At 46.5% G+C, this 13807-nt stretch overlaps 1 protein-coding gene across 4 annotated transcripts in view; it reads right to left on the reverse strand.

Moving 5' to 3' along the window:
* The window catches only part of SGF29 (SAGA complex associated factor 29), a 30134-nt gene extending 24793 nt beyond the window's left edge, over positions 1–5341 (reverse strand). Inside the window, exon 1 of one of the 4 annotated variants that reach the window (XM_006070510.3) lies at positions 5150–5341. The gene's annotated coding sequence lies outside the window, so the exon portion shown is untranslated. Of the gene's footprint in view, positions 1–1637; positions 1699–4824; positions 4976–5149 lie in introns of those variants that run through there. The other 3 variants (XM_006070513.3, XM_006070512.4, XM_006070511.3) reach the window with 3 other exon arrangements.
* Positions 5342–13807: the final 8466 nt, after the last annotated feature.

The raw sequence follows: 13807 nt of genomic DNA on the forward strand, positions 1-13807 counted from the left end.
CCGCACGGCAACGAAGACCCAGCACAGCCAAATATATAAAACAGTAGAATCATAAATGCTGGCGCTCCTCAGGGCTCAAGCCGGGCTGCTGTCCCCTCTCACTCCTACGTAACCTCCTCCCCCGGCCCTGTCTGTGCAATGATATCTCTAAATCTTAATCTCCCTCAAAGCAGGAAAGTTTACGTGAGAGGGTGACGGATAATAACACATGCCACAGAAAAGGACTGTCTCCAGAATCGAATTGGGTGTTACTGATGACCTTGGGAGGGGGGAAACACTGTCAAGGGGAGGGGCCAGGCAGGAGGGTGTGGTAGCAATGAAGACAGCAATTCCTGGCTAGCAGGGCTGTGACCCAGAGACGGGGGTAGAGGCTTGGGGGGAGGCAAGTAGACAGAGGGATTACAGGTGGAGGAAATGGAAGCATGTTGGCTGAGGGGCAGGAGCACACCGAGAACAAGTCCCAGGATAAGAGAACAGGCTTGCGTGTGAAGGGACAGGAGGGTGAAGGATGGGATCCAGCCCTGAGGCCTATCTAGTGCCATCACCTGCTGACATTCCATCCAATGTGTCTTATCTATAGACTATCAAACACAGATGCCCTGTCCCATCCCACCCTGCCCTCCAAAGAGCCTGAAAGGCACATTCTTTCCCTCTTTTTCATTTTACGTATTTGTTTTTGACTGTGCTGGGTCTTCCCTGCTGTGCGGCCTCTTCTCTAGCTGTGGTGAGCAGGGGCTACTCTCTCGTTGTGGAGCACGGGATCTAGGGCACATGGGCTTCAGTAATTGCAGTTCCTGGGGTCTAGAGCACAGGCTCAGTAGTTCTGGCAAATGGGCTTAGTTGCTCTGAAGCATGTGGGATCTTCCTGGATCAGAGATCGAACCCATGTTTCCTGTGTCTCCTGTATTGGCAGGCGGATTCTTTACCACTGAGCCACCAGGGAAGACCTACCCTTTAAGCCTTCTTTGTCAGGGTACATTTTCCTCAACAACCAGCTCAAGACTGGTTTTGTCTGACTAACCCTAAAGAAGCCTAACTTAACTCTTATTTGACTTTTCCTGGAACCTATCTAGACCTACGGGCTTTCCTAGTGGCTCAGAAGATAAAGAATCTGCCTGCAATGCAGGAGACCTGGGTTCAGTCCTGGGTTGAGAGGATCCCCTGGAGGAGAGCATGGCAAGGATACTCCAGTATCCTTGGAGTATCCTTGCCTGGAGAATTCCAGGGACAGAGGAGCCTGGAGGGCTACATTCCACAGGGTCGCAAAGAGGTGGGCATGACTGAGTGACTAACACTTTCACCTAGATCTATAACAGCTTTTCAGCCAGTAGATGTAGGTAGATCTTTTCTTCTCCACACAGCCTAGAAAGCTCCACAGGCAATAATCATCATCCCTACTGTCTTCAACAAGCCCCTTTCATCAATAATCCCACTGATAAACAGTGTCAGGAAATCGCCCACTCCTTGAAGCAAACACTGTTGTTTCTTGGGTATTTCTCCACAAAGATCCCACGCATGTTTAAGAAAAAAAAAAAAGTGCTGTCTCATAAAACCTTTTGCAATGAGTAGATGCAGAAACAGACACACGAAACTGCGGTTGAAACTGTCAGCAAACTTAAGTGAAAAAGTTGACCCACCTGGTCTGGAGGAGTAGGTCAAATACCAAGCTAGGGAGGGCCTCATCCTGCAACCAGAAGGCGGTGGCGGGAAAGGAGGGCCCCAAATTTGACGAGAGGCCAGTCTTAAGGCAGAGGAAGCCCCTACACCAACTGTCAGGACGCACTCACACACAAAAAAACGCTGACTTGTGACTTTTTAAATGCTCTCATCTCACTTCCTTTCTATTTGATGTGAAGTAATTCTGAAATGTAGATAAGGCAGTGCCAGGAAAAGATAGGGAACTGTATCATTAAGTTCAGCAAAGCAGTCAAAGGCACAAGCAACAGAAAATGCTGACACATCCCAAGCACGGGGGAGTGATCACGGCCGCCATCATTTAAGGGGCCCTCCCCTGCTTGAACTCTGCCCCTTAGGTAGCACTGGGAGAAGTACCTGGGAGAAGTACCTCATTTTACAACAAACTACTGCTATCTCTGGGCTTCCCAGGTGGCTCAGTGGTAAAGAATCCACCTGCCAATGCAGAAGACACACGAGATGTGGTTTGATCCCTGGGTCAGGAAGATCCCCTGGAGGAAGAAATGGTAACCCGCTCCAGGCAAATGCCTGGAGAATGCCATGGCCAGAGGCGCCTGGTGGGCAACAGTCCATAGGGTCACAAAGAGTCAGACACAACTCTGTGCCTGAGCAAGCACACACTGCTATCTCCAGATCCAGTCAGCTGTGAACCTGAATTTCCCCAGAAAATACCCTCTCAGTAAAGGTTCCTGTAGCTCTCCACTCTGAAAACACTAAGCTTGCTGTTGCAAAACAAGTGGGAACGCAGACTTGGAACCATAGCTAAACCAAAAAGCCAAGGAGCTCCCAGCTGGGAGGAAACTGAATGTTCAGCCCAAACTGCCTGTTATCCAAGTTCAAGGGTCCCAGTTGATCTCAGCATTAGTCTCAAACCAAGAAGCGGTTACGTAATCCCCATAAGGTTTCAGAATTCTTATGAATCTTGAGGCAAGGCCCAGTAACCCTAAACCTTTTGGGTCCTAGAACCCTCTTCTTTCCACTGACTTTCTACTTCTACCCACAAGGGGAACCACTGTTTTGCTGTGTTCTACTACAGACCAGTTATGCCTTTTCCAGAACTTCACAAAAATATAACCATGCCATCCATATACTTTAGTGTCTGGTTTCTTTTACTTAATGTGTTTTGAGATTCATCTGTGTTGCTGTGTGTATTAGGAGTTTGTTCCTTTCTATAGCTGAGTTGCATCAATTGTATGAACAAACCAGTTTATTTAACCTGTTTTCTCTGAATAGCGTCTATGTCCATTTTGGGCCATTATGAATAAAACTGCTAAGAGCAGTCACATGTGAATCTTTTTGAAGAAACCTGTTCCTTTTTCCTAAGTAAACAGTTAAGTCTTGTAATAGTACTCTAATTTCCCTTTGGGAAACCATCCTTTATCTTGGCTCCAAGGCTGGGTACACCACTTGGGTCCACAGAAGTATTACAGTCTTCCTGTCCAGCACAACTGGTTCTGGAAGAGATATGTGACTCAAATCTGGCCAACATCATTTTCAAATCTCTTGCTGAAGCGATCTACAAAAAAAAAAAAGGCTTCTTTCTGTTGGCTAAGAAAGTAGCACAGAAGCCTGGAACTGATGGAGATTTTTGTCTGCCTGAGGGAGAAATCAACATGGAGGAAAGCAGAGCTGAAAAGACACAGAAAATACTGGTGACATAACCAAGGCTTCTGGATACAGCCATACCTGAAGCTGGTACACCTGGGACTCTTTAGTTAGAGTCAACAGATACTCCTTTTCTGCTTAGGCTAGTTTGGGCTACCTTTTTGTTACCTGCAACTGAGAAGTTTGACTAAAAAGAGGTAATTCATAGGGACCAAGGCTGCGAGGAAAAGCACATAGTAACTGCTAAACAAACAGCCTAAAACTGCTGTCTGACCCTCTCATACAAATGAAAACAGTCTATACTTAAACCACTCTAAAAATAATCACATAGGACTTAGGACAATAAAAGCTTTGTCACGAGTCAAAGGGAAGCAAGGCATCCAAGACTACATTCAGATCCCATACCGTCAATTTAGCCACATCAGTAAGAATCTACATTAGTTTGTTTTGTTAGAAAATATTTATTCATTCATTCATTTAGCTGCATCGGGTCTTAGCTGCAGCATCTTCGCTGCATCACGTGGGACCCATGGGCTCTCTGGTTGTGGCTGTGGGCTCAGTAGTTGTGGTGCTTGGGCCTAATTGCCCCACTCCACGTTGGTTCATAGTTCCCTGACCAGGGATCAGACACTGAGTCCCCTGCATTGCAAGGCAGATTCTTAACCACTGGACCACCGGGGAAGTTCCTCAATTAGCTTCCTTTTTTAAATTAAGAAGACCTGATGATTTCCACCTATCCCACCCTGCTGCTGCTGCTACTGCTGCTAAGTCGCTTCAGTCGTGTCCGACTCTGTGTGACCGGAGATGGCAGCCCACCTGGTTCCCCGTCCCTGGGATTCTCCAGGCAAGAACACTGGAGTGGGTTGCCATTTCCTTCTCCAATGCATGAAACTGAAAAGTCAAAGTGAAGTCGCTCAGTCGTGTCCAACTCTTAGCGACCCCATGGACTGCAGCCTACCAGGCTCCTCCATCCATGGGATTTGCCAGGCAAGAGTACTGGAGTGGGTTGCCATTGCCTTCTCCACCCCCTACCCAATACCTACCAGGCTTTGGTACTGAAGCTTACACAGGTGACTCTCATTTACGCCTACATCAATGCTACAAGCCCACCTTCTTTACAGCTGGGGAAACTTTAGTTCAGTTGGGTGAAGTTATGCTAGGTAACTCAGGAAATACAAGTAGTCGAGCTGCCACTGCAAGCCTGCAAACTATAAAATCTATACTCTTCCAAGTTTTGTCACACTTCAGCACATTCCATAGCAAAAAGAGATCAACTGCATCAAATACTGCTACAGGTCTGACAACTAGACATGACTGGTGGCTTTGACAAGAGGCTATTTCAGTGGAAGGGTGGGGGTCCAGGCCCGACTGGAGTGGGTTTGGAGGGGAAAAAGTGCTAGTGAGTACAGACCGAAATTTTGGCAGCAAACAAGGGCAGAGAAACGAGGCGCCAAGAGAAATATGAATGAAGAATGAGGTTGTTCGGTTAAGATGGGCATATCGTGAGCAAATAACAAATGTTACCAAGGTTCGGGGCCCATCCTCTGCCCTTGTCTTCTAGCACCTGGCCTGGGTACCCCACGTCCCCGGGCCACTGTGCCAAGCTCCACGTGCAGCGGCTTCCCACCCGCGCAAGGCGGGCGGGCGCACGCTCAGACGGTACAGACAGTCTACACTAGCCCTCCTTCCCGGCGCCCCGCCTTTCTCCGCCAAGGCGCATGCGCGCCGCCCCTCAAGAGCCGCCTCAGCGAGGCCGGGGCATGGGGACCACCAGTCCTCCACTCCCGCCATCCTCCTGGAGGGCGTGTGCAGCCGAAGGGGGGTGTCCCAGACCGCGACCCATACCTACCTACAGAGCCTCGGGTGGAACAAGCACTTCGCGCTGGAAACTGCAACGGCGGGAGCAGGCGCGCGGCCCCTCGAATGCTGTTCAGAGTCTGCAGATGACAACGCCCTTTACGTTCGAGATTCGCGGCAGGATGAGCCCCACACAGTCTTTTTCCCTTTTATGAGCTTAGTCGCAGCGCGGAGGACCCCTCCACGCATGCGCCGTCATCCTCTGTGACGTGCCGCGCTGCCCTTTGGGAAATGTAGTTTTCACTTTGACACCCTGCTCCCGGCTTTTCGGCCGAAGCTTATTTTATAAAACCAGGGTCTTTATGTGTTTTCTGTATTCTCTCCCATTCCCCAAAGCTTCTATAAAACAATAATACTTTTTTTTTAAGCGAGAAGATGATTGATTGAAGGGAGACCAGTGGGCGTATGAGAATTCTCTGGACTTCTGCCTCAATTTTTCTGGAAACGTAAAACTGCTAGAAAAATAAAGCTTATTTTTTAATTTTAAAAAATAAATAGAAGCAAGCATGCCTGTAGACCCAGAAATCATGCTTTTAGGGAATCTTTCCAGGACTGTACTACAGTTCTGGGAGCAAGTATTTAACTATGATGGTTTACATCCTAGTATCTTTTAATTTCTTACATGTATATGCTAAGTTGCTTTAGTCCTGTCCGACTCTTTGCGACCCTAGGGACTATAGCCTGCCAGGCTCCTCTGTCCACGGGATACTCCAAGCAAGAATACTGGAGTGGGTTGCCACGCCCTCCTCCAGGGGATCTTGCCCGCCCAGCGATTGAACCCGCGAGTACTTGGATTGGCAGGCAGATTGTTTACCATTGAACTACTTGGGAAGCCCTTCTGAGAAAGCTACAGTGTGGCAAAGATATCTGGGGCTTCCTTGTCTATCCTTCTTCATCTAACAAATCTGAAATGCTTTCCCAAAGAGCCTTGAAAAGTCACAGCGGTCTTCACTGAAGGTCGCTTGAGGGCACATGGAGAGAGTTACAGAGTACTTTCTTTTTACTAATCCTTGGTTCCAAATAGTAAAAGGAGTATGTCAAGGCTGTATATTGTCACCCTGCTTATTTAACTTATATGCGGAGTACATCATGAGAAACGCTGGGCTGGAAGAAGCACAAGCTGGAATCAAGATTGCCGGGAGAAATATCAATAACCTCAGATATGCAGATGACACCACCCTTATGGCAGAAAATGAAGAGGAACTAAAAAGCCTCTTGATGAAGGTGAAAGAGGAGAGTGAAAAAGTTGGCTTAACTCAACATTCAGAAAACGAAGATCATGGCATCTGGTCCCAACACTTCATGGGAAATAGATGGGGAAACAGTGGGAACAGTGTCGGACTTTATTTTTCTGGGCTCCAAAATCACTGCAGATGGTGACTGCAGCCATGAAATTAGAAGACGCTTACTCCTTGGAAGAAAAGTTATGACCAACCTAGACAGCATATTGAAAAGCAGAGACATTACTTTGCCAACAAAGGTCCATCTAGTCAAGGCTATGGTTTTTCCAGTGGTCATGTATGGATGTGAGAGTTGGACTGCGAAGAAGGCTGAGCGCCGAAGAATTGATGCTTTTGAACTGTGGTGTTGGAGAAGACTCTTGAGAGTCCCTTGGACTGCAAGGAGATCCAACCAGTCCATTGTGAAGGAGATCAGCCCTGGGATTTCTTTGGAAGGAATGATGCTAAAGCTGAAACTCCAGTACTTTGGCCACCTCATGCGAAGAGTTGACTCATTGGAAAAGACTCTGATGCTGGGAGGGATTGGGGGCAGGAGGAGAAGGGGACGACAGAGAATGAGATGGCTGGATGGTATCACTGACTCGATGGACGTGAGTCTGAGTGAACTCCAGGAGTGGGTGATGGACAGGGAGGCCTGGCGTGCTGCGATTCATGGGGTCCCAAAGAGTCGGTCATGACTGAGCGACTGAACTGAACTGAACTGAATTCCTCCCTTGACAGAGTTACGCTGCTGAAGGCCATGCTCTCATCTGTCTCTCCTCTTTGCTTTCTCCTGCTTGAGGACTGGCTTTTTACATGAGGGCTTCAGGCACTTTCTATGTAAAAAAACCTACAGTCACTCAGCTTGACCCTGTTCACACCCACTCCTCACCCATTTGGGCAAAACAAAAAGTTTGCTCTTCACCTTGACCTCCTTGGCCTGCAGGTGGGAGATACTGTAACCATTGTATTCACTTTTAATGGTGATTTTCCTTGACACAGACAAAAAGCCATATCTTGACCAGAAGGTGGCATAGTATGCGTGCAATTGAGTAAAGGAAAGGGATGAATTAAACTGACCCTTAATATTTTCCTTTTCTCCCCTCCTTCTAAAACAGGTAACTTTGCGACTCTATGGACTGTTGCCCACCAGTCTCCTCATACACTGTGAAAAAGTCAAATGTTGACGGGATCTAGCATCTGTAATGGAGGAAGTAAAAGTTCTCCAGAATCCCAGTTGAGGATATAACCTCTACGGAGAGTTAGGTACACAACCCCGTTGCTCACTCCCCTTTTTTTCAATAATTAAAATAGTTTTTATTATAGAAATAGGACTATAGACATGCTTGGGCAGCAATCCCTTGGACCCAGGCTTGCCCTGGGGTGAGAGAGTGGGAGGTAGGGACGAAAAAAAAAAATAGGGAGGTAGGGACAGAGGGGAGGGTCTCCCTTGGGTATCTAGCCCTGGGCTGGCACCCAGTGGTGGGAGGGGCAGTTCAGTTCAGTTCCTCAGTGTGTCCAACTCTTTGTGACCCCACGGACTGCAGCACGCCAGGCTTCCCTGTCCATCACCAACTCCCGGAGCTTGCTCAAACTCATGTCCATGGAGTTAGTAATGCCATCCAACCACCTCATCCTCTGTTGTCCCCTTCTCCTCCTGCCCTCAATCTTTCCCAGCATCAGGGTCTTTTCCAGTGAGTCATTTCTTCTCATCAGGTGGCCAAAGTATTGGAGCTTCAGCTTCAGCATCAGTCCTTCCAATGAATATTCAGGACTGATTTCCTTTAGGATGGACTGGTTGGATCTCCTTGCAGTCCAAGAGACTCTCAAGAGTCTTCTCTGGTCAGAGGGGCATTAGGTTGCAAATATTTTCTCCCATTTTGAGGGCTGTCTTTACATTTTGTTTATAGTTTTCCTTGCTGTGCTTAAGCTTTTAAGTTTAATTAGGTCCCATTTGTTTTAATTTTCATTACTCTAGAAGGTGGATCGAAAAAGATCTCACTGCCATTTACATCATAGAGTGTCCTATCTTTTCTTCTAAGAGTTTTATGGTATCCTGTCTTCCACTTTCTCTTTAATCTATTTTGAGTTCATTTTTATGTATGGTATTAGGGAGTGTTCTGATTTCATTTGTTTACATGTAGCTAAGAGTTGACTCATTGGAAAAGACTCTGATGCTGGGAGGGATTGGGGGCAGGAGGAGAAGGGGACGACAGAAGATGAGATGGCTGTATGGCATCACTGACTGGATGGACGTGAGTCTGAGTGAACTCCGGGAGTTGGTGATGGACAGGGAGGCCTGGCATGCTGCAATTCATGGGGTCGCAAAGAGTCGGACATGACTGAGCGACTGAACTGAACTGAACTGATCCAGTTTAAAAAGACACTTTAAGCAACAGGGTTTGGAAAATCTTTTTTATTTTTTTAATTACTTATTTTGGCTGCACAGGGTCTTCCTTGCTACGTGTGGCCTTTCTTTAGTTGTGGTACACAGGCTTCACACAGGCCTAGTTGTGCCCCTTAGTATGTGGGATCTTCCCAAACCAGGCATTGAACCCATGTACCCTGCATTGTCAGGCAGATAACAACGACCACCAGGGAAGTTCCTAGAAAACCTTAATTGTCTACACCTGGGTAAGCATGAGTCATGTATGTTTTCTTTTCTTTATGTCAGAAAATTGTAGACATGCTGAATCATCTTGTACTTGTCAATAGAGAGCCAGGCAGTATTAAAAAAAATAGCCCTGAACTGGAAGACAGGAGACTATTGTTTCCTAAATCCAGGAGTAGAATTTCCTTGTACTCCAACTCCTTTGGTTAACTAGATGCACTACACTTTCTCCCCTTTCCCCTTCCTGGGACCCTGTTTCACAGCCTCCTGGTCTGACTTCTGCTTATCCTTTCCAAGTCAGCTAACACATGACCTTCTATGGGAATTACCAGTCTGGATGAGGTCCACCTTGCAGTTTGAATTTGTTTTTCTCACATTACTTATCACACTGTCTGGTAACAGTAGCTAGTCTACAAACCCACTGAATGTGGGTACCATGTGCCACTTTTATATCCCAGCACCAAACAAGTAACTTGCATACAGTTTGTGTTTTTAATATTTATTTATTTGGCTGTGCTGAGTCTTAAATGTGGCACTCAGGATCTTCAATCTTCATTGCCATATTCAAGATCTTTAGTTGCAACATAGGGACTCTTAGTTGCAGCATGAGGTATCTATATCTAGTTCCCTGACCAGGGATCAAACCCCAGGCCCCATGCACTGGAAGTCTTAGCCACTAGATCACCAGGGAAGTCCCTGGCATATGGTTAATGCTCTAACATCTGTAGAGCAGAGAATCTTAGTCACTCTGGTCCATACTTCCTCGTTTGCTAAATGGGGTTGGGCTTGCTGATCTCTAGGGAGACTTCCAGTAATAGAATTTCTTATTCTAGAGTTTTCTACTGTTGTTTTATCTGGTCATGTATCTTCTTTACTTACCAAGAGAAATGTCACACCTGTATTATGCTGAAATGAATAACTCATTATCTACATTATTTCAATAGATGTAATGCAAAAATTTGAATTATAGTATACATGATGTTCTGTTAACCTAATGTTTTCATTTAACAATGATTTATGGACAGCTTTCTCATCAAGGCTAGCAATCTAGCTTATTCTTTTAATGGCTAAAGAATATTTCACAGAAGGATGTTGATCAATCACCTACTGATGAACGCTTAAGTTGTTTCCAGTTTTTGATAACTACAAACGAGGCTGGGGGTATTTCTGTAGGAGATTTCTCAGGGAGTATGTGTATTTAACAGTCTTATCAATACTGCATCCATTGGCACTTCCCTGGCAGTCCAGTGGTTGGGACTCGGCGCTTCCAATGCAGGGGGCTTGGGTTCAAACCCTGATTGGGGAGCTAAGGTCCTGCATGTTCGAAGCCAAAATATATATTTAGTGAACACTTACTATGTTCTGTACCTTGGAAGAAAAGCTATGACCAACCTAGACAGCATATTAAAAAGCAGAGCCATTACTTTACCGGCAAATGTCCGTCTAGTCAAAGCTATGGTTTTTCCAGTAGTCGTGTGTGGATGTGAGAGTTGGACCATAAAGAAAGCTGAGCGCCGAAGAATTGATGCTTTTGAATTGCAGTGTTAGAGAAGACTCTTGAGAGTCCCTTGGACTTCAAGGAGATCCACCCAGTCAATCCTAAAGGAAATCAGTCCTGAATATTCATTGGGAGGACTGATGCTGAAGTCGAAACTCCAATACTTGGCCACCTGATGCGAAGAACTGACTCACTGGAAAAGATCCTGATCCTGGGAAAGATTGAAGGCAGGAGGTGAAGGGGACAACAGAGTATGAGATGGTTGGATGGCATCACCGACTTGATAGACATGAGTTTGAGCAAGCTCCAGGAGTTGGTGATGGACAGGGAAGCCTGGTGTCCTATAGTCCAAGGGGTCGCAAAGAGCTGGACATGATTGAGTGACTGAACTGAACTGAACTGAATGTTCTTTACCATCTGAGCCACCTAGGTATTGTACTAAATTTTTATAAAAATTGGTCCTTTAATCCTCCCAACAATCCTCCCAGGTAGGTATTGTACTATTATCAATCTCATCTTACAAATGAGGAAACTGAAGAATAGAGAGGTTAAGTAGTTTGTCTAAAGGTACAATTGGTATTAATAGAACCATGCTTTGAACCCAGGCAGTCTCGCTGCAGAGCCTACTCCTTTAACTGCTAACTAAACTTGTGGGGTTGAAGCTGAAGCTCCCAATACTTTGGCCACCTGATGCAAAGAGCCAACTCATGGGAAAAGACTCTGATACTGGGAAAGACTGAGGGCAAGAGGAGAAGGGGGCAACAAAGGATGAGATGGTTGGATGGTGTCACTGACTCAATGGACGTGAATTTGAGCAAACTCCGGAAGATGGTAAAGGACAGTGAAGCCTGGCATGCTGCAGTCCATGGGATCGCAAAAAGTCAGACACACCTGAGCGACTGAACAACAGCAACAAAACTAGTGGGGACAAATCATAGAGAAGTAAACAAAGATAGTTTTGATTAGTAATAATCGAATGCCATGGAGAAAGTAAAATGAAAAGGTAATGTACTGGAGAGGTTGTGTGTTACTATGGATAGGAAATGTGCACTGATTTGCTAAAGACGCACCTCCGCCAGAGGGCGCCAAACTTCCAGAGGGCGCTATGTGTCATTCCTCTCTTGGGTAACTGGCCTGGTCCAAGGTAGGCACTGTTTGGGAGGAAAGGAAGAAGGAGGAAACCCTGACAGCTGCCTCCATACACACGGCTGTCAAATCTTTGCCAGTGTTTGGTCAGCTGTGCTGACTTAGAATGAGGCCCGGAACTAGGGTCAGACAAACGGTGAGAGGAACCCTTCACTACTCATCAGTCGTGTGACCTTGAGCAAGTCGCTCTCTGAGTCTCGGTTTCCCTTCTTTGAGTGTTAGTCACTCAGTGGTGCCCGACTCTTGGTGACCCCATGGACTGTAGGCCACCAGGCTCCTCTGTCCGTGGAATTCTCCAGGCAAGAATACTGCAGTGGGTTGCCATTTCCTTCTCCAGGGGATCTTCCCAAGACGGAGATCAAACACGGCTTTCCCACACTGCAGGCAGACTCTTTACCCACTGAGCCACCAGGGAAGCCCTTCCTCCTTTGAAGACTGGGGGAAATAGCAGTGCAGCAAGCGCGGGTCTGGAGGAAGCCCTCTGGCACATCAGGCCCTGTTGCCTTCTCCCTTGACAGATGAGCCGACTGAAGCTCAGAGGGGGTTCAAGATCTCTGAGCCGCCAGCCGGGGACTGGCGGCAGAAGTGCATGAGTGAAAGATCGCCCCCTAGAGGCAGCTCGGGAATTTGTGAGCATGTTGGTAGTCACGATGACCTCGGATTGGAGCCAAACAGTTCATCCTGCCCAGAATTGTCCCACATTCCGCACGACCTCTGACTATCCTGCTAGACATGCATGAAGATATTAAGAATAAAACTGGAGAAGGAAATGGCAACCCACTCCAGTATTCTTGCCTGGGGTATCCCATGGACTGACAAGCCTGGCGGGCTACAGTCCATAGGGTCGCAAAAAGAGTCAGACACGACTGAGCAACTAACACACAGAAACACACACACTTCTGATCTCATGAAATAACCTAATAAATGAGTCTTTACAAAAATAAAAATAAAGCTTATTTTAATGGCCCGAGCCTAGAGCCTATCCCATCTTGTGTTATGCTTCTTCTTGTTCAGTTGCTAAGTTGTGTTGATTCTTTTGACCCCATGAACTGTAGCCTGCCAGGATCCTCCATCCATAGGGTTCTCCAGGCAAGAATACTGGAGTGGGTAGCCATCCCCTTCTCCAGGGGATCTTCCCGGATCAGAGATCAAACCTTTGTCTCCTGCACTGGCAGGTGGATTCTTTATTACTGAGCTACCAGGGAAGCCCCCTTGTGTCATGCTGGAGGGAATTATTTTGCTACAACGCTTCATGATAAAGCCCACTATTTTGCAAGAACTCCATATTTCCTAATTTCTCCACCTTAATTTGCCTTGGTGTGTTTGCTGTTTAGTGAATGTTAGTCACTTAGTTGCATCCAACTCTCTGCGACCCCATGGACTCCTCCAGGCTCCTCCATCCGGGGATTCTCCAGGCAAGAATACTAGAGAGGGTTGCCATTTCCTTCTCCCCTGTTTGTTTAAGTTACGGTTAAATTCCTCTTTCTCTTATCATCTGGTCTGTTATTATGATCCCCGGGAAACCAGAAGCTAAATCTAATTCTGGCTCAGGCCAGGGAGAAATGCAAGCAAGAGTGTCCCTTCTTGTTCAACAGAGAATGATACTGGGTTATTATAAGGCTCGGGGGCGGGGGAAGGGGGGAGACGGAAGTTTTGGTAATATTGAAATGGAACAATGTTTCAGTCGGCTCACAGCAAAGTGGAAAAGTGAGCAGGGAATTAACACCTAACACCTAGCCTGGACTGAGACCACTGAGCTTAAAAAAAAAAAAGAAAGAAAGAAAGGAATGTTGCAGTCTGCTTCCTTCACTGTCTGTAGTGCTTGAGCCTCAGCTCAGCTAAAGCAACTCAGGGTGTGGCCCCTCTGGGTCAACGGACCCACAGGGTCAGATCCTTCAGGCAAGAGTGGAAATTTCCACTTTCCCCTGTTTCTTATCTGATCCCCTTCCTTTAATTCATATTAAATTAGCACAAACATCTGTTTACTTCACAATGGTCTCTACCTCAGTATATCCATGGTTTGAAATATATATTATTTTATTTACTTTTTAATAAAGGTTTTATTCTTTTTTAAATTTTTGGCCATGCTGAGTCTTTGTTGCTGTGCAGGCTACTCTCTAGTTGCGGTGCATGGGCTTCTCATGGTGGTGGCTTCTCTTGTTGCAGAGCACGGGC

Source organism: Bubalus bubalis, chromosome 24 (assembly GCF_019923935.1).
Source record: "Bubalus bubalis isolate 160015118507 breed Murrah chromosome 24, NDDB_SH_1, whole genome shotgun sequence".
Taxonomy (NCBI): Eukaryota; Metazoa; Chordata; class Mammalia; order Artiodactyla; family Bovidae; genus Bubalus; species Bubalus bubalis.